The sequence below is a fragment of the Urocitellus parryii genome, chromosome 4 (genome assembly GCF_045843805.1).
Source record: "Urocitellus parryii isolate mUroPar1 chromosome 4, mUroPar1.hap1, whole genome shotgun sequence".
Lineage (NCBI taxonomy): Eukaryota > Metazoa > Chordata > Mammalia > Rodentia > Sciuridae > Urocitellus > Urocitellus parryii.
The window spans coordinates 178,549,027-178,567,375 of NC_135534.1; the positions used below are offsets into that span (position 1 = coordinate 178,549,027).

General features: G+C 46.3%; 1 protein-coding gene across 1 annotated transcript in view; it reads right to left on the minus strand.

Annotated features, from left to right (window-relative positions):
• Nucleotides 1-18,349, minus strand: part of Gabbr2 (gamma-aminobutyric acid type B receptor subunit 2) — a 348,083-nt gene that overhangs the window by 112,009 nt on the left and 217,725 nt on the right. The gene's annotated exons all lie outside the window — the stretch shown is intronic.

An 18,349-nucleotide genomic window follows, 5' to 3' on the forward strand; every position in this document is an offset into this window, starting at 1 on the left:
GTTTTGTCTTCAGGCCATATGATTTTAGATTTTTGACGTCTACATTGGTTTTGTTGTATATGTGGCTTTTATTGAAAGATGCTTCAAACTTTCTTCAGAAGTAGGTGGTGGCTGGGGGTCTAGCTCAAAGGTATAGTGCTTGCCTAGCGTGTGCAAGGCTCTGGCTTCAATGCCCAGCATGAACAGATAAAAAAGCCAAAAAAAAAGTGGGTGGCATTCAATTATTAATTTAGTTAAACAAGCAAACAAAGCATGGTGGTTAGAAGATTTCCCACGGTCACATGTCTTGCAGGTCCCACTACCTACATGGAGCCAGTCTGAGACTGAAGCAGAACCTCAGGCTCTTCCTCAGCCCACACAGGAAAGGTCTCCTTTCCTCCTTGGTTCAGTCTCCTCACTGTCTTAAAGGGCTGGGTGAGGGCTGCTCGTGGCAGGGCTGGGTGCAGAAGGCTAAGCTGCTTAGGACAGGCCACTGGCTCAATGGTTTCCAAAGGATTCAGAACACAGCAGAGGTGCTTTTCAGTCGGGGGGGGGGGGCAGGAAAGATGTCTTCTTGCGGGTGGACCAAAGTCCTTTTAAATGACTAACTAGGTCCCATGCAATCCAGATTTCCATGACATTCTCTCGAACTTCTCTTCCCTTTGTTGACCCTGCTGTGTCCCCACACAACCCAGCTTCTTTATCAGTCCAATCTTTTTGGGTGACTTGTGAGACCCCTCATGGAATGCTAGTTTTTTTTTATTCCTTTAAATATTCTTCAGCTTTGTCTGGATTAAGTTACTTGGTTATAATTATTTGGAAAGAATGTGACGCTTTCAATGTTGCTTTTAAGATTTGTTAGGTAGGGCCAGAGTCACCTTCTGTCTCACCTGGAATTAATTTTTCCCCCCCACTGAGAAACATCCCCTTGAGTCTTCTCCCCACCAATGCGGATGCCTTCACATGCAGGCTGGTGGGGACAAGGACTTCTGCACTTATTTGAGCTCCAAGGATCCTCCCGCCTGTTCCTTTCCTCTGGCATTTCCTCTGGTCTCAGGAAGTTTTCTGCATGCTGACAAGTACTCAGTTGAGGACCTAGGGGACCCTCTGCTCCTCTCAGGAAGCTCTCTCTTCTCCAATACTCTGCCTGCAAACTTCAGCCTCTTTGGTCTCCTGGAATATCTGTCTCCTCCACTTGCCAAGACTACTGGGCTCTGTTTGGTTTCCCTTTCCTGTACAGAGGCCTGGAAAGCCTCCCCACCTGGAGTCACTTCCTTGGTGTCCCTTCTCTCTGGGATCATGATCCTCAGGTGTCTCTGCTTCTGCTGTTTCACGTATGTGGAGTGGTTTTTCAGTTGTGCATGGCAGGTGGGCAAAGCCGGTTCCTGTTACTCCTCCATCTTGGTGGATGTGAAGTACCTCCCTGCCCCATACTTCCTATAATTTCACCTTAGAGGCTGCCCTGGAAGCCCAGCCAGCCCATCAGTCTGGATCACTCTCACCCAGTGTGCATGAGTGTGCATGACTCACTCCCTGGCCACCTTCAACTTTTTTCTCAAACATTACTTTCCCTATGAGGCCTCCTCTGGCCATGCTCTTAAAAACTTCTCTGCTTCCCTCTCCACTGGGGGCATTTCCAATGCCCCTGCCCTCCTCACATTCCTCTTTCTCTCTTTTTAAACAGCAACCATTGCCTTCTAACATACCACACCATGTACCCATCTAATAGACCAACTATTGATGGATTCTCCCCTTGCCCGAGACTGGACACTCTCTGAAGGAAGGCATTTTTATTTTGTTCCTTGCTGGATCCCTAGCTTAGATATTGAAAGTTCTCAAAATTTATTTATTGAATGAATAAGCAATTGAAAAGGTGATGGAAAAATCACAGGAGCACAGTGCTGAGGGCGAGCGGTCCCCCTGTACGTGGGGGCAGCCATGGCCTGGCTCCTGAGTGGGCAGGAGGAGGAGGAGGAGAGAGGACTGGAAGCTCAAGTGTGCCTGGTGGCGGCTCCCCCACTCGGGGCTGCGTCCTGCCCGCAAGGTTTTAATGAGCACCATGGTCAGAGATGATTTAGGAAGAATAATCTGGCAAGTGTGAAAATGAGTCAGAATGAGTGAGTGGCAGAGGGGACAGAGGGAAGAGGGTGGTAGCTGGGATTTCATGAAGGTGGCTTCATCAGGGCGAGCCATATGGAGGGGAGGAGTCAGACCTGAGACCTGCAGATTTCCCTGCAGAGACGTGGTCAGCGTGGTGGCATTGACAGGTGGCAGAGAGTGGGCGAGGGGCACGAAACTAACATGGGTATTAGAGGTGTCTGACCCCGCCGTGAAGCCTGGACTCCGACACTTCCCACCAGTATGGCCTTGGGCAGGCTATGGGACTTCTTGAGCAATGGTTCCCTCCTCCAGAAAAGGCTACTTAACACATCCCCCTCCCAGGGCTTGTTCCAAGGAAATGGAGTGCTTGGGGGCTTAGTCAATGTTGGTTCCCAGCTGAAACCCTATAGGCTATCTAGAGTCACAAGAGGCCTGATAGACCTGAAGCCCCTTCTCTGATCACGTGTCAGGCCACATGCCCTCCATCTTCCCGATGAACTGGGCACAGAGCTCAGTCCCACTGAGGTCCACTGAGGACAGGGCAGATCAAGTCCACTGCCTCGAGATAGTTGGGTGAAAACCTAAGCCCAAGGAGAGGACCCCAACTGGACATCTGCTCCACATCCTATCACTGGGGCCGGGGAAGGGAACAGGACATGATTCCACAGAGCTGCAGTGGAGAACCCCAGGAGGCCCTGCTCCAAGGAGACTTTAATTTTCAAGGCAGCTGTCCAGCTGTAAGGTCATTAACCATGGATTACTGAAGCAGCTCTTCATAAGCTTGTTGATGGAATTACTAGATTTGGGGATGAACGGGGAAATTTTTTTTTTTCTTCTGCACTGTGGAAAACACTGCAGCTGCACATGCTGCAGGTCCTTGCCAAATTCCTGAGGGGGACTTGACGGTGGGCATGTAGATTAAACTATCACTACATATGGCTTCCAAAGGATCCCGTGTGCTTGGGAGAGAATCTAGGTCATTGTTTTATCACAAGCCATAGGCCTGTAAATACACACATATATGTGCATGAACATACATTTGCAAACACATGTAAACATACATAATTCCTGTGTTCTTCATACATTTGCACTAAAAGTCTGCTACAGTCATCTGCAGCTGATCCATCTCCACGGTCATTAACAGCACAATATCCTAAGACTTTTGAACCTCAAGAGATTTTCAAACTGGCCTCTACCTTATATTAGGCAACCTCCTACATATTTTTTCTACATATTCAAGATTAAATTATATAATATGTTAATCTAGACTCTAGCCAGCAGGGATTCAACAAAGAGTTGAGATATTGAGAAGAAAGAGAATTGGAGCAGCAGCTCAGTCAGGCTCAGAAAACCAAGGCCTACCTGAGAGCAGAACATACTCAGGGCCCCTCTGACATCCTATTCTCCCTTCCCTGCCCTGGTCATTTCTAAATGGGAATCAGAGTCCATCTAAGAGAGAATGGAACAGAAAAGGCAAGAACATTAATACTGGTTGAGAGCCCACCTGTTCCAGGAACTGTGCTTAATTCTCATGATGGCCTTATGACGTCAGCAATAATAGACCCACTGCACAGAGAAGCAAACTGAGATCCAAGACCATGGCTTACTGTTTAAAGTCTCTGACTAGAGGGGACCAAGACCCAATTAAAGCCCAGGCCTTTGGCAGTTGACCTTGTTCCCCCTAAATCTTCTTTTTAAATTTTTTAAAAAACTGAGGCTTAAAGTAATGTATATCTACTATAGAAAATCTGGAAAAGAGAAATAAGTGAAAAAATTCCATCCACAAACACTTAAAATTTTGGAGTATATGCTCCTATTTTTTTAACATATTTTAAAATTTTTATCAAATGTAAGGACTTACCATACAAAGCTCTTTGTAACCTACTCCCTTTTTAACCTACTAAGCTACATATTATAAATGATCTTCTATTTCATTAGATATTGTCCTATAATAATTATTTTTAATGGCTGCAAACAAGTCCACTGAACAGATGTATCAAAATTTATTTAGTCAAGCCCAACCACTGGACATTTAGTGTATTTCTGGTTTCTCCTCAGCCCACCATGGCAAGCCATGTGACCGTGATACTGATTGACTGTGTCTCTGCTCATGTCACTGTCGCTTCAGAACAAAACCAAAAATGGACTGGGAATGTAGCTCAGTGGTAAAGTGCCCCTGGGTTCAATCCCTAGCAACACACACACACACACACACACACACACACACATGCAAAGAAGCAGTGCTGAGAATATAACTGATGTTAGATCGCTCTATGGGTTTGACCCCCCAGTAGTACAGAAAGAAAAACAAAAAGGAAAAGAAAAAAAGAAATTAATGTTAAAAATAAAATTTATTGAACCCTATTTACATATTGTAAAACATTATCACTTCAACTGTAATCAGTAGTAAAACATTGAGGTATCTTGACCTTTTTTGCGCTAAGTCTGAAATTCAGCATGCACTTCACACGTTTCCAGGGCTCTTGAACAGAGCTGGTGGCCCCCATGCTGAAGCGTGCAGATGGGATAGAGTCTTACTCTCTTTGTGTTCTTAGTATGAACATAGAGCTTGGCACAACCCAGACCTCCCTGAAAGATGATTTGCACTGTAAATGTCCGTTTCTTCTGTTGTTTAAGCCAAAATAAATAAATAAGTAAAACAAATCAATAAACAAATTGACATGTCTGAGGCATGGCTTGCTTTCTTCTTCTACCAGGGACCCTTCAATCATCTACAACCTTCACAGTTTATTAGGTCCCTTTCCTAATCCATCTTATGAGCATCCCATGGAGGGGCCCCTGGTCACCTGTGTCACTTTGCACAAGAGAATGCAAAGACTAGACTTCCCTGAGGTCACCAGCTGCCAAGATATTGGGGACAGCATGCAAACGAAGGTCTGTGGACTCCACGTCCAGTGCTCTGTGGACTCCACGTCCAGTGCTCTGTGTACCACACCAAGTGGCCCCTCCTGACAAGGTAACTGAGCCATGCAAATGAGATAACGTCACTTGGGTTTTGCCTGGCATGTCGGTGAAATACTTTCTGAACCATTTTTGCAACTGAAACATGTTTCAAAGGAAGGAAACGAGTTCATCACAGTAATCAAGTCTGTCACAGAGGATGTGTGATGATGTTTGAAAAATAATCCTATGAACATCTGAACTGACAACGCTGAAGCATCTCGAGGCTAAATCTGCTAATAACAGTCTTTAGCATTCAGGTCGGCACTCACAAGGGCTGGTGCGATCCGTCGCACAGCAGAAAGGCCCTAACAAGGAACTTCCTCAAAGAGTGATAGGGTAGAGGACAGATTTTAATGAGGCCCAATCCCTGAAAAGGTGAAGTGTGAGTGAAGAACAAAGGCACTCGATGGAACTCCTGTTCTTGAGTCAGATGATAAGATGGGGCCTCAAGTTGAAAAATGCCATAAAAACTACCAAGAGGTCAGGATTTGCACAGGAAAGGAATCCAAACATCAATGCTGTGGCCTCTGATCAGAATGAGGCAGACCCCTGAGATACCTCTCCTAGCCTTCACTAACCTACTCAGTCCCCACCCATCTGCCTAGCTCATCCACCCATTCATCTATATCTATCCACCCACCTGCCTGTGGACAGATGGTGCCTATGGACGCACCATCTAGCCGCCTATCAATCCATCCCTCCACCTATTCATCCATCCACCTGCCCACATAACAATCAATTCACCCCCATGCTTATCCATCTGTCTGTCCATCCACCTATCCATCCACATACCCACACATCCACCCATCCATTCACCCATCCACTCAGACATCCAAGTATCTACTCATATGCCCTCCTGTGTCCCCCTCCACTTTTCCACCCCTTCATCCAATGATCCAGCCAGTCTTTCCTGTATGTCTACTCTGTGTAAAGCCCTGAGGAGATGTGGAGTGGAAGGGGCCAGGGATGGTGATAATATATCTCTGATGCATCTGCTCATTTACCATCAGCTGAGACTCAGATACAGTCCGGACCATGTTCCAGCAGCTAACTCCAGAGAGGTGAGTCTCAGCAAGACCCTACCCTGGAGGAGTGGGGAACAGAAGCCTCTGCTGTAAAGCTAACCAATTACTTGGAGTCACAATTATTGCCAGAGAGCTAATGTAAGGAGCTCTACACTACATTGCTGGGGTCCCAGGGCTATGTTCCTGAGGCCACCACAGCACGCTTCTCCTGCAGCATCTGGGCTCCTCTCTGTCTAATGGACGTCCACCTCCTGGCCTAGGACCATTTTTTATTACTGAAATCATGGGAATGAGGTGAAAGGGCATTAAACAAAAAGGCTATTAACACTACCACAAAAACCTCCCAGGTAAAAGCCCCAGACTATTCGCTGCTTGGGTAACTATACAGTTGCCCAGGAAATCAATGCTGTGCTGTTTTTTTTAATTTATTTTTTTTTTATTGGTCGTTCATAACATTACATAGTTCTTAATACATCATATTACACGGTTTGATTCAAGTGGATTATGAACTCCCGCTTTTACCCCGTATACAGATTGCTGTATCACATCAGTTTCCCTTCCATTGATTGACATATTGCCTTTCTAGATTCTGATGTATTCTGCTGTCTGTCCTATTCTCTACTATCCCCCCTCCCCTCCCCTCCCCTCCCCTTTTCTCTCTCTACCCCTTCTACTGTAAATCATTTCTTCCAAAATGCTGTGCTGTTGATAGTCTCGCCCATTCTCCCGCCAACTCTTTTCTGATTCTGTGAGTTAACCCTTCAGGGGGCTGACCACAGTGGCTTTCAAGCTAAATCGAAGACAGTGCAAAGGAGATTACCATCCCCCACACCTCCACCATATGGGCTCCACCTTTCCTGCACCCATACACCATCTGATATGTTTACTGAATATCCTCCTTTAAAACACTAGCAGAGAAACCTTATTTTGCTAGGGAGAGTTATGTTTTTGCAGTACATGTTAAAGTAAACAAATCTCTGTTAAAATACAGAATGTGGATCTGGGTGCTGGCTAAGAGGTCCCCTGCCTGTGCATCTGCATCAGGGGGGTGGGCCCCGACTCCTGGACCTTCTGGGGAGCCTGACCCGGTGAGCAGAACTGAGGGCTCACACACAGGCTCCACATTAAGATTTTGCTTCCTCTTGGATCCTGTGCATATTTGCTTGCTAATTTTTAAATCAGAGGGATGGTTAGCAATGTCTTACAAGGAGCACTTTGGGGAGGGGGAGGAAGAGGGGGAGGGGTAGTAAATGTAGTGCTAATGCTAATGTCAACGTTAAAGGAGGGGCAATATTATTGGGCTTCTGTGTACAATCTCTTCTGAAAAACAAGTTTGAAAGCCACCGGAATACACGGATAAACAGCTTTATCAACAACGAATGTGAAGACCCATAAATTGCATATTTAGGAGCATGGGTAGGTGCCTGTGTTCATGAGCATGTGAATGTGGGAATGTGAATTACTGCAGATGGCAGGAGATGTAAGTTCAATAGAAGCAGTGATGTGGGACCCACCAAATCCAGGCTATTCTGGAAATTAGTTATAGGGGTTTGAGGGTCTAAGAAGACCAAGAAGCCGGTATCCAAATACATTGTTCTTTAAATGCATTTGTCCTTGCACTAATTTAGCACATACTATGCCCCAGCCACCTAACATGCATAAATGCCTTTAATCTTCACAACCTTTTAAGGTAGGCCCTATTGTTATCTATAGGGAGTCCTCAGGGGCTGTGCCCACCTCCCCTCCTAGGGCAAAAGCAACATCTTCCAGTGCCTCAGAGTCTCAACTGGGAATTACCCTCTGCCAAGAGGAACTGCCTTGCCCAAGGACATACTCCATCCCAGGGCCCCGCCAGAGCAGCAATGGCTGACTTGAGAACCCTGAGATCCAGCCCCTGTCCACCCTAGCTTCATGGTTCCCTGTAGCTCAGCTGCAACCACACGGCAGACAGCTTCTCCATCTACTCTGTCCTGCCACCATCACCCCCTTATAGGTATATTTCCAGAGCACACTCTCTGACAAACTACAGTGTCCTGTTTCAGCACAATCCCTGTTTCACAGACAAGGAAGCAGATGCGGAGATCAAGTTCTTGTGCAAGTTGACCCAGTGAGCAGGTGGAACTAGTTGGGGACCCAGGAGGCCTGTCATCAGAGCCCATTTTCTCAACAACTCCACACCACTTAGAAGACAAAGGACTCCCCTGCAGTCCCTCCCTCACTGTGACCCTCTTCCCCATCCACAAGGCACAGTGTCCTCTCTAGGCTGCAGGTCTTCACTTGCAAATAACTGGTTTGGGCAAGAACTGTGTGTAGTTTCAAAAAGAAGACAGACATGGGGGTGGGTGAGGGACCGATGAGGATTGGTAATTCCACGAGAAAATGGATCTTCCAAGCTTCCTTCCTCTCCTCACACAGGGGCTGGCCATCAGCCAGGCGGGACCAGAGTGCCACATGGAGTGTGAACGAGTGACCTCCGTATCAGTGCACGCAGGCGGAGCTGGCATCCATTAGGGCTCAAAGCGTGCGTCTTGTCGGCTGGAATCTATGTCAACTGTCTTCCCCTGATCTTAGAAACTTCCTTCCTGCTTAGCAAGCCGGCTGGCTAACACACCTTGACGTGTGCACCAAGGGGGATTCTGGCTTCACACAGAGAGAAACGTGAATGTGTAGGACATACCCTGGTGCTCTTCCAGCTCATCTGCATCTAGGATCTCATCTCAGTATTTTCCTCAACAGCGGGATATCACAAATGCTTATTTACTTAAAATATTTGCTCACTATAGTTTCAACCCTTTCAAACATGTATTCTCAGGTTTCTGCAGGCAAAGGCAGGCAAATTTTTGCTAGGCTACTATTTGGTCAGAGGTAACTTGCAAATATCTGGATTTTCCTATGAAATCAAGTTAGAAAGCTACTTACGATATCCTTAAAAATATTAAAAAATTAAAAATATAGCTTATACTTATAAAAATCAGCTCTCCCATAAGAAGTAATAACTTTAAAATGATCCTGCCTAATTGGGGTTATTGTTGAATTGGTAAATAGTTTCAGTTTAGGATGACAGAAAGTTCTAGAGATGGGTGGTGGTGATGGTCACAGGACAGTGAAAATGTAATTAATGTCACTGAATCATGAACCTATAAATGGCCAAAATAATATATTTGTGTTATGCATGGTCTGTCATGTTTTTTTTTTTTTTTAAATGACAAGATTTTAAAGAGCGAGAACCTTGGCTGGGGACATAGCTCAGTGGTAGAGAGCTTTCCTAACATGTGGGAGGCCCTGAGTTCAATGCCCAGTACCACCAAAAATAAATAAACAAATAAATAAAGATGAAAATCCTAGCCATAGAAAAATCTTAATAATGTGATAGAAGAAAACACATAGCAAAGGAATTTCTAAAAAAAGTCACATCTGAGTGAAGATCCCATGAGTTTGTCTGAATGATGGGTTATGGGTGACTTTGATGTCTTTTTTTTTTGGGGGGGGGTGCCAGGGATTGAACTCAGGGGGCACTCGACCACTGAGCCACATCCTTAGCTCTATTTTGTATTTTATTTAGAGACAGGGTCTCACTGAGTTGCTTAGCTCCTCGCTTTGGTGAGGCTGGCTTTGAACTCTCGATCCTCCTGCCTCAGCCTCCTGAGGCACTAGGATTATAGGCATGTGTCATTGAACCCAGGGGTGCTTAATACTGAGCCACATCTCCAGCCCTTTTTACTTTTTATTTAGAGACAGGGTCTTACTAAGTTGCTGATGCTGGCTTTGAACATGTGATCCTCCTGCCTCAGCCTCCCAACAATCCTATAACTGGCATTATAGGTGTGTATACCGCATCCGGCTTTGATATCTTTTGATACTTGTCTGTGCTTTCTATGTTTTCTATAATGGTATATTGTTCTTGCAATGCAAAAAATAAATGTATAGGTTATTTTAAAATATATGAATAAATAAAAACATGTAACTTGAGGTTGGAAAACACCCTCCCTGCCTGAGAGGGAAGAGGCGAGTGAAGCCTGAGGAGCTTCCCCCAGGAATGGCCATGCTGTGGCCCCGCTGGGAGCCACGCTTAGGGAAGCCCACTGGTCTACAGCAAGGGGCCAGTTTCCTGGCTTCGGCCTCACCTCTTCTTCAGCAGGTTCCCAAAGCCCGCAGTTTCCTCACCTGGAAAGGGAGAGGGTGGGGGCCTCTAGCCCTCCTGGGCCGGGAGCGAGCTTTCATTGGTGCAGGACAGTGGTTAAGAGTGAAGAGTGAGCCAGGCACGGAGGTGGTGCACGCTTATAATCCCAGCGGCTCAGAAGGCAGAGGCAGGAGGATCACAAGTTCAAAGCCAGCCTCAGTAACTTAGTGAGGCCCTAAGCAACCTGTCTCAAAATAACAAAACCAAAAGGTCTGGGGAGGGAGCTCAGTGGTTGAGCACCCTGGGTTCAATCTCTGGTACAAAAACAAAAGAAAAAAAAAAGAATAAAGGATGAAAGGAAGTCTGCTGGCATTCAGATCCTAGTTTCTTCACTTGGTGACGTATTTAACTTTGGTTTTCTTACTTGCAAAGCACTGGTGGTCTCCACTTTGTGGGGCTATGTTAGTTCCCCAGGCTGCCTTAACAAAGGACCACAAACTGGATGACCTAAACAACAGAAATGTAGAAATTGCCTCACATTTCTGGAGACCAGGTGTCCAAAGTCAACGTATGGGCAGGGCTGCTTCCTCCTGAGGGCTCCGGGGGAACTGCTTCTATACCTGTCTCCTGCCACAAACGTTGGTCTCCTTGGCCACCTCTGCCGCCTTCTTCACATGGCCTTCTCCCGGCTGGTGTATCAGGCTCCAAATTTCCCCTTTGTATAAGGACACCCATTATGACATACTGCTCTGCTCCAGGAAGACCTCAGCTTAACCAATTACATCTGCACCCACCCAATTTCCAAAGAAGGTCCATTCTGAGACCCTGTGGGTTAGAAGTTCAACATATGAATTCTGGGGCAGGGGATACAACTCAAATCCTAACAGTGGTCATTGTGGAGATTAAATGAGATAATCAGTTAACAGAGTACCCAGCATACAACAGGCGTTCAAAACTGCGAGCTATCCATACCATCATCACTTCTGTTGTTATAGTAATCGTTACTATGACCACCACGTCCCCAGCTCTTCCTGGGGCTCATCCTCTTTGTTTCTCTCAGGCACCTGGTCAAAGTCTGCAGTCAGGGCTTCTGTCCAAGTTCTCAGAGGGTGATAAACTCCCCTACCTGTTTTTCATTTAAAAACAAGAATAATAACAGGTATTCCCCCCCCCCCACTTGCGGAAGTCAAACTAGCAAGCTTTAGAAGGCTAGGCATCAATTCAAACAAATTGCTAAGCCACATTATTTTGATCTTTCAAATTTATCTGACAGCAGAAGGAGGAGATTCTCCTTCTGCAGTATTGGTGACTGTGTTTGAGTGGGTGGGGGAGGGGCAGCCGGGCAATGCCCAGGAATGCAAGAATTGGAGACTGAGCCACTGCATTAGAGTGAGAAGACCTGAGACGTTGGGACCCGGTTTACCAGTTCAGCACAACTGGACCCCAACATAGCCATGTCACCTCTTTGCACTGCGATCACCTAATTCATTCAGTGAACACATAAGAATTCCATAGACTAAGATCCAGGTCTTATTCAAGACATCAGGTACACAGAGACAATTACCGGTGCCACAGGAGGCTCACAAGATCACTGCCCAGTGTCCAGGGCCGACAGACACACAAATGATCAATTCAGAGCAGAAAACACAGTAAACTCCACTATTGATAAGGGGACAGTGGTCCTGCCCGCCCTCCAAAGCATCTCACCTGTGTTCCTTGGGGACAAAGCTGTACATCTCCTTCCTCCTGCCTGGCCTAGGTTTGGTTTGTTGGGGGAGCTGGGAATGCTGAATTATCAAAATATCTTAAATAGTTCAAAACAGGGGCTTGAGTAGCCTTCAATCAACTCCCATTTACTACCTGATGAGTCTGGGGCAAATTATTTATCTTTGCTCAGTCTATTTTCTTTAATCTATGACAGAGTCATTAATTATTGAAACTGCTTGTCCATTACACTAATATTTATCAGGCACATACTGTGTCCCAGATACCCTGTTCTAAGCCTTGAAGATACAGAAGAAAATAAAATTGACAATAAATAAGTGAAATATGCTGGATGTCAGACAAGTGTAGCCACGGAGGGGAAGGATGAAGGGTGGGAGTGAGCAGATGGGGAGGAGTCGGGAAAGTCCTCACTGAGTGGAGGACAGGAGGGCAGAGATGGGACTCAAGGGATGGGGACCAAATGTAGCCCACCAAGAGGAGCACCCTGGGACCTATGCACCTGTCAATACGTGGCTGACCTGAGCATCACAGGCCACGGCGCCATATGTAAAGAGCTGAGGGTGCTGCCTGGCATACAGTAGGAGCTCATTACTCGGTTGCTATTGTTAGCATGTGATTGTACGGAGGAGGGGAGACAGTGGAGACTATAAATACACCCTGGAGCAGGGCAGTCACACACCAAGGATGCGATTATTATCCTTGTTGTTTATTACTAGTAATTACCTATTGGAAGAGCTCCCGACAGTCTGAAGTCAAGGGGGGCCCATCAGTAGCTCCTCCTCCCCTCAGGCCTGGGATTTGAACCCCAGAGAGACGCTGATGGGAGACATGAGAGGATGGGGGAGAGAAGGGATGGGTTTCTCTGCTATTTCAGGAAGGATTCAGCAAGAGACCCCAGACCCCCAACACACACACACACACACACATGACTCCATGAATGAAGTGATACCCGGAATCACATCAAGAATTTGGGAATCAATAGATTTTAACAGATTCGAGAATTCTAGGTCCTGATGACCGCTTGTGGTCACCTCTCATCAGGGGAAGGGTTGAAAATGGCTTTTGAGTTGAGAGGAGCCTGGAAGACAACAGTGATGAAGAGCGTGGTGGAGTCTCCCAGTCCAATATGGATTCACTCCCAGCAGGCGGCCTTGAGGTGACCAGAGACAATGGAATTTTGCAGGTGCAAAGCCACAGGTGAGTTGCTGTAGGGGTCAGAGAAATGGAGTGTGGTGGCACCTGCTTATTTGGGAGATGCTAACTCACTGCAGGAGGCTGGCAACAACAGGAGGGGTGCCAGGGACGTGTGCAGAGCAGGAGGGAGGAGAGTTCAGAAAGCTTTTACCCAGGGTCGGGAGGATCAGGTCCAAATTCAACACAAGGTAACAATTAGGTTCTAGTAAAAATTTCCTCTTGAAAATACTTAAATTTTCCATAGAAATTAACATGGAGTCTCCCAGAAGTATGTGGGGTTCAAAAGGGACATGTCTTCAGGAGGAACCTATGGGAGGGGTGCAGAAAAAGGTGCAGACCAAGCTGGGAAGTGGGAAGCTCCATCAGTTTTGGCTGATTCTTGGGGAGCCTGCAGGCTCAAAGGCCCTGAGACCACATGTCAGTCCTTCTGTAGACCATGAGAGTGGCTAACTGGCAGGTCCCTTCAAGGACATGGCTTAGGCAAGACCACAACTGTGAGCCAGTAGTGGGTACACCTGCAGCAGCTGGGAGGATGGAAGAACCAGCCAAACCCCTAAAAGAGGGTGCCAGGAGATCTGGATGGGGTGCCAACAGTAGCAGTCTTTGTGTCTAATTCTCAGTGGCCCTTCTTAGGGAGGCTGGAACTTGACTGGCATTGAGCCAGACAGGAGGGAGTTCTGTGAGCAGATGCCTGCCACCTCTAGGGTGACTTTCAAATCCCTAGAGTGGATGGCAGCAGGCAGAGAGCTCCAAAGCGTGTCTGCTTGCAGGCACTCCACTTGGCTCTGTTTTGATGTTAACCGCTATCACTCTAGTGCAGGTTAGGAGGTTTGTTTATTGTTGATAAAATTAAATGAGGTTACATATGGGAACAGACTGGCACCTAGTAAGAATGTGATGCTTGGTCACTGGATTCCATGCTGCATATTGCTGGACTGGAGCCTTGGAAACTCTGTTCCTTGAAAAATCCCCATCATAGGACCAGCGGTGATGATAATAACTTTAATAATGGCATGCAGTCCTTGGATGCTAAACATTACTGCTATTTTTCATACAGACCCTTTAAAGTAGAATATATTTCCCTCTGCTCTGCAGATGAGGAAACTGAGGCAAAGAACAGCAAAGAACTTCCCTGAGATCACACAGCTCTAAGAGGTTGTGGCTTTTCTTTTTTCTTTTTGCAATTCCTGTTCCAGCTCATCATGGCTATGCTGGGCAACAGTGCATTTCAATCTGTGTTTGAGGGGGGACTGGTTAGCCAGAGGACAGAGGAAGAGAGGCAGGGTTCTCAAGGCAGTGCCTTAGTGGAGTTTGTGTATGTGTGGGTATGATGCAATCCCACTGTGACCCTCTGGGTTTTTGGTGTGGTAGGGACAAGGGAAGGACAGAGGAAATTATGGAAAGGGTTTACTGTTGATCGTAGGCAATGGCCAAACAAAGGCTCATGAGAGTGGGACCTTGCAGTGGAAAATCGTGACGCTGGGAGCCAGCCCAAGGTCACCTTATTTTCTAGGACACATCACAATCAGCCTATTGCAGAGCTTCAGGCAAGTTCTCCAGGCACAGCCTGGAGTGCAAGGTCAGGAAACATGGTCATGACATGCCAATGGAGGGGGTCAGGAAGGGATGGTGCCCAACCCAGCAGGGCTCAAATCCCGGATTGGTGGTGTTTATCCACTTTTGGATAGAGCTCCTAGTGCTGTTTCTCATCTCACTCAAATTCAACTCCCAAAGAATCCAACAGCTAAATGATGATGTCAATATAAGACACAAACATGTGGATGTGGGAAGCCTGAAAGGTAACTTCAGTCCTGAAGGGTCAACCCAAAACCCCTCAAGGTCAGACAGACAGGAGAAGTGGGCCAGCTCTCCAGGACGATGTGGAACCGTTTGTGTGTGCATATGTGCACACATGCATGTGTCCTGGCACGCACACAAAGTTCTCTGGATCAATATATACACAATTGCAGACTCCCAGCAAGGCCAGGCAATGGTGAGGGTGCTCTGAACAGAGTTGGAGGGGCAGCTTTGGAACACCCTTGGGATGAGGAACCTGCTGGCTTCCTCTGGCTACCTACCTTACTTGAAGTCCTTGAAATTCCAACAACTGACTTGATAAGGTTTTCTTTTTAGGGAAAATGTTGGTAGGGGTGTGGGTGCTGAGTGTGTACTGTACTTATGTCTTGGTAGAGATTTACCCAGGATTGAACTCAGGGGCACTTAACCACTGAGCCACATCCCAACCCATTTTTGTATTTTATTTAGAGACAGAGTCTTGCTGAGTTTCGTAGGGCTTCAGTAAGTAATGACAGGGTCATTAATTATTGAAACTGCTTGTCCATTAAACCAATATTTATCAGGTACATACTGTGTCCCAGGTACCCTGTTGTAAGCCTTAAAGACGCAGAAAAAAATAAACCTGACAATAATAAGTGACATACACTGAGGCTGACTTTGAACTTGCAATCCTCCTGCCTCAGCTTCCCAAGCCTATGGGATCACAGGTGTTTGCCACCATGCCTGGCTGAGTTGTTGTTGTTTTTTTTTTTTTTTAATTTTAAGACTTGTATGAAAACCTTAAGAGTTGCACTGGCCAAGGCTAGATTCCTCTTCACTAGCAACAAAAACAAATAGATCAATAAACTCTGCAATCGCCATCAGCCTCACCTCCTTGGTGAGATGGGTTTGAAGATAACAGCCAACAGAGGTGATTGCCCGGAGCTTGAGGGCCAGCCTCTCTTGACAGATGTGGTGCTGGAAGGTCCAGACCTACAGCTGGCTGAGAAGCTGAGCAGAGAGGATGAAGGATGGGTCTATTACTTGGAGGAACTTTGGGTCACTCCCTTTCAAGCTATGATGGCTTCTCTATGGAGCCTGGAAGTGAGAGGCAATCTCAGCAAAATAGTTTAGTCCCAAGCAAGCCCCGTTTTCACAGTGGAAGTTTTCCCAAGGAGCTTCTTTCCATTTCTCTGTATCCAGATGCTCTTGGAAGCCTCACAGCCCCACCCAAACCGGGGTTCGAAGCCTGAGGGGCTCTCTGGGAAAATGCTCACATGCATCACATTGTCAAAATAGGGCAAACCAAGATTCTGTTATTTTAGTGGGTGTAGACACCACCAACTAAAAGTGATGTCCTTTTAAAAGACTGAGCAGAAGAAACCTTTACCAAAGGGGGTGTACTATGTTTAGGGCCGTATCATCTCAGTTTGACACACCCCAAGGAATTGTCCACGTTGAGACCTGGGAGACCATGCTTGTTTTCACAGCCTGGAAACTGGGAACAAATAAACACTCTTTACCTGAAAAAATTAAGGCTTTGATCTTGACCTGAATGCTCAGCAAATGTTCCCAGGCATGTTTTGAAGAATCCCGGTCTCCTGTCAATGAATTTAGTGCATCTTTGTAAGGAAAGCCAAGTTAGAAGGATCTGTTCAGCCCTATTGTACACTGACATGTTGGAAGTGGGGACAGGGGACCTGGCACTGCAGTACTGCCTCCAGCACATGGCACAGGGTGAGTGCCCATAGAATGGGAACCTTGCAATTATTGGTGCGTTGAGTTTTGCTTCCTGAACTCCAGGAAAATGGATGACTGCTCCTTGGTGTTTACTGCCCTAAGCAAAACACAATCTTCCTTCCAGGGGCCTGGGACAGACCTTGCAAATTGCCCAGCAATTATTTTTCTACTTGTCTACCACCCCACTGGATGGGGAGTACTCTTGCAGGTGGAGACCATGCCAGACCATGGTCCGTCTATACTACACACGCCTGGCACAGAGTAGATAAAGGGGTGAATGAATGTAGGAACAAATATATTGCTGATAGGGTTAAAACCAAAAAGTATGTGTATGTGTGTGTGTAGCCCAGCAATTCTCAAGGTTACTGAGAATCTCCCAGACTGCTTGTTAATATGTCAATTTCTACGTCTTACTGAAAGACTAGAGAATCAGAAGTTCTTCAGTGGGGACCCAGGCTACCTCTGAGCTACATCCTTAGCCCTTTTTAAAAATTAAAAAAAAAAAATTTAGTTGTAGGTAGACAAAATACCTTTATCTTATTTATTTTTATGTCGTGCTGAGGATTGAAGAGACTTAGGGTCTTTTAAGTTGTAGAGACTGGCCTCCAACTGGGAATCCTCCTGTCTGAGCCTCCCAAGTCACTGAGATTGCAGGCATGGGCCACACCATGCTTATGTAGGGCATCTGTATTTTAATGAAACTCCCTGGGAGATTCTCAAGGATACAGACTTTGGGATTACTGCCCTAGATGAACTCTGCAGAGCTTGTTTCTAAGCCCTTATCACTTTCAGAAAATGGATTCTCAGAGTGTTCTGAGCTTTTAAGACTTAAATAGTCAATTCCAACCTGAGTTTCCCAGTTGCCTGTTTGATAGAAGAGGGAAAGAAGCATCTGAGATTTCTAGATCATGGTGGGGGTCAGGGACGTAATCAGAGGACTGAACATCATAACAGCACACTCAGGAAATCAGAAGTGGGCAGTGTCCCAAGGCTGTCGAAAGCCCATTTCCGGGTATTGAAGAGAAACTGGGAAGGGAGCCCCTAAGAAGAGAATACAGACCTGGGCCCCAATTTAATCTGGCTCTTCAGCCCAGGATGCAGAAGAAATTTCTCCATCAACATGCCGACCAGGAAGCACAGGCCCAGCTCCCAGCAGACTGTGCACGCTGGATCAATTGGAATTGAGTCACAGATATAATTAATTTAATGTGTTTAAACGATTTTCCATATAGTAAACATGTTGAATGAGGGTGACCCGGAAAAAAGTGTCTGCCTGAGAGTGAAAAGATGGAGGCCCCGTGTGCTGCATAATGAAAACCTTCAGCAAATGGAAAATGCTTCAATTTATTTCCTTCTCCTTGTTCCTTTCCTTTCTAACTCTTTGTTGATAGTTGAACTTGGCCTTCTGCGGTCTCCCTGGACCACAGAGGCACATTTTATTTTGTCAGAAGAAGTTCTTTTTCCTGTGATCAGAAGACAATTTTAATGAAATCCATTGGCAACCAGGGCCAAGCACATATTAATATGTGACAAGGGGACAAGGAAACGAGGTGCAGACTGTCTTCCTTTGCAGCCCTCTCAACTTGAGGTCACAGTGGTGCAACCAGAGGGCTGTGGCGTGGAGCTGAGTAGAACCCGATGGTGACCATGCTGGCTTTTCCGAACCATCTTGCCAGGTGACTTTGACAGAGTCATTTCCCCTATCTGACCTCGGATACTCATCGAT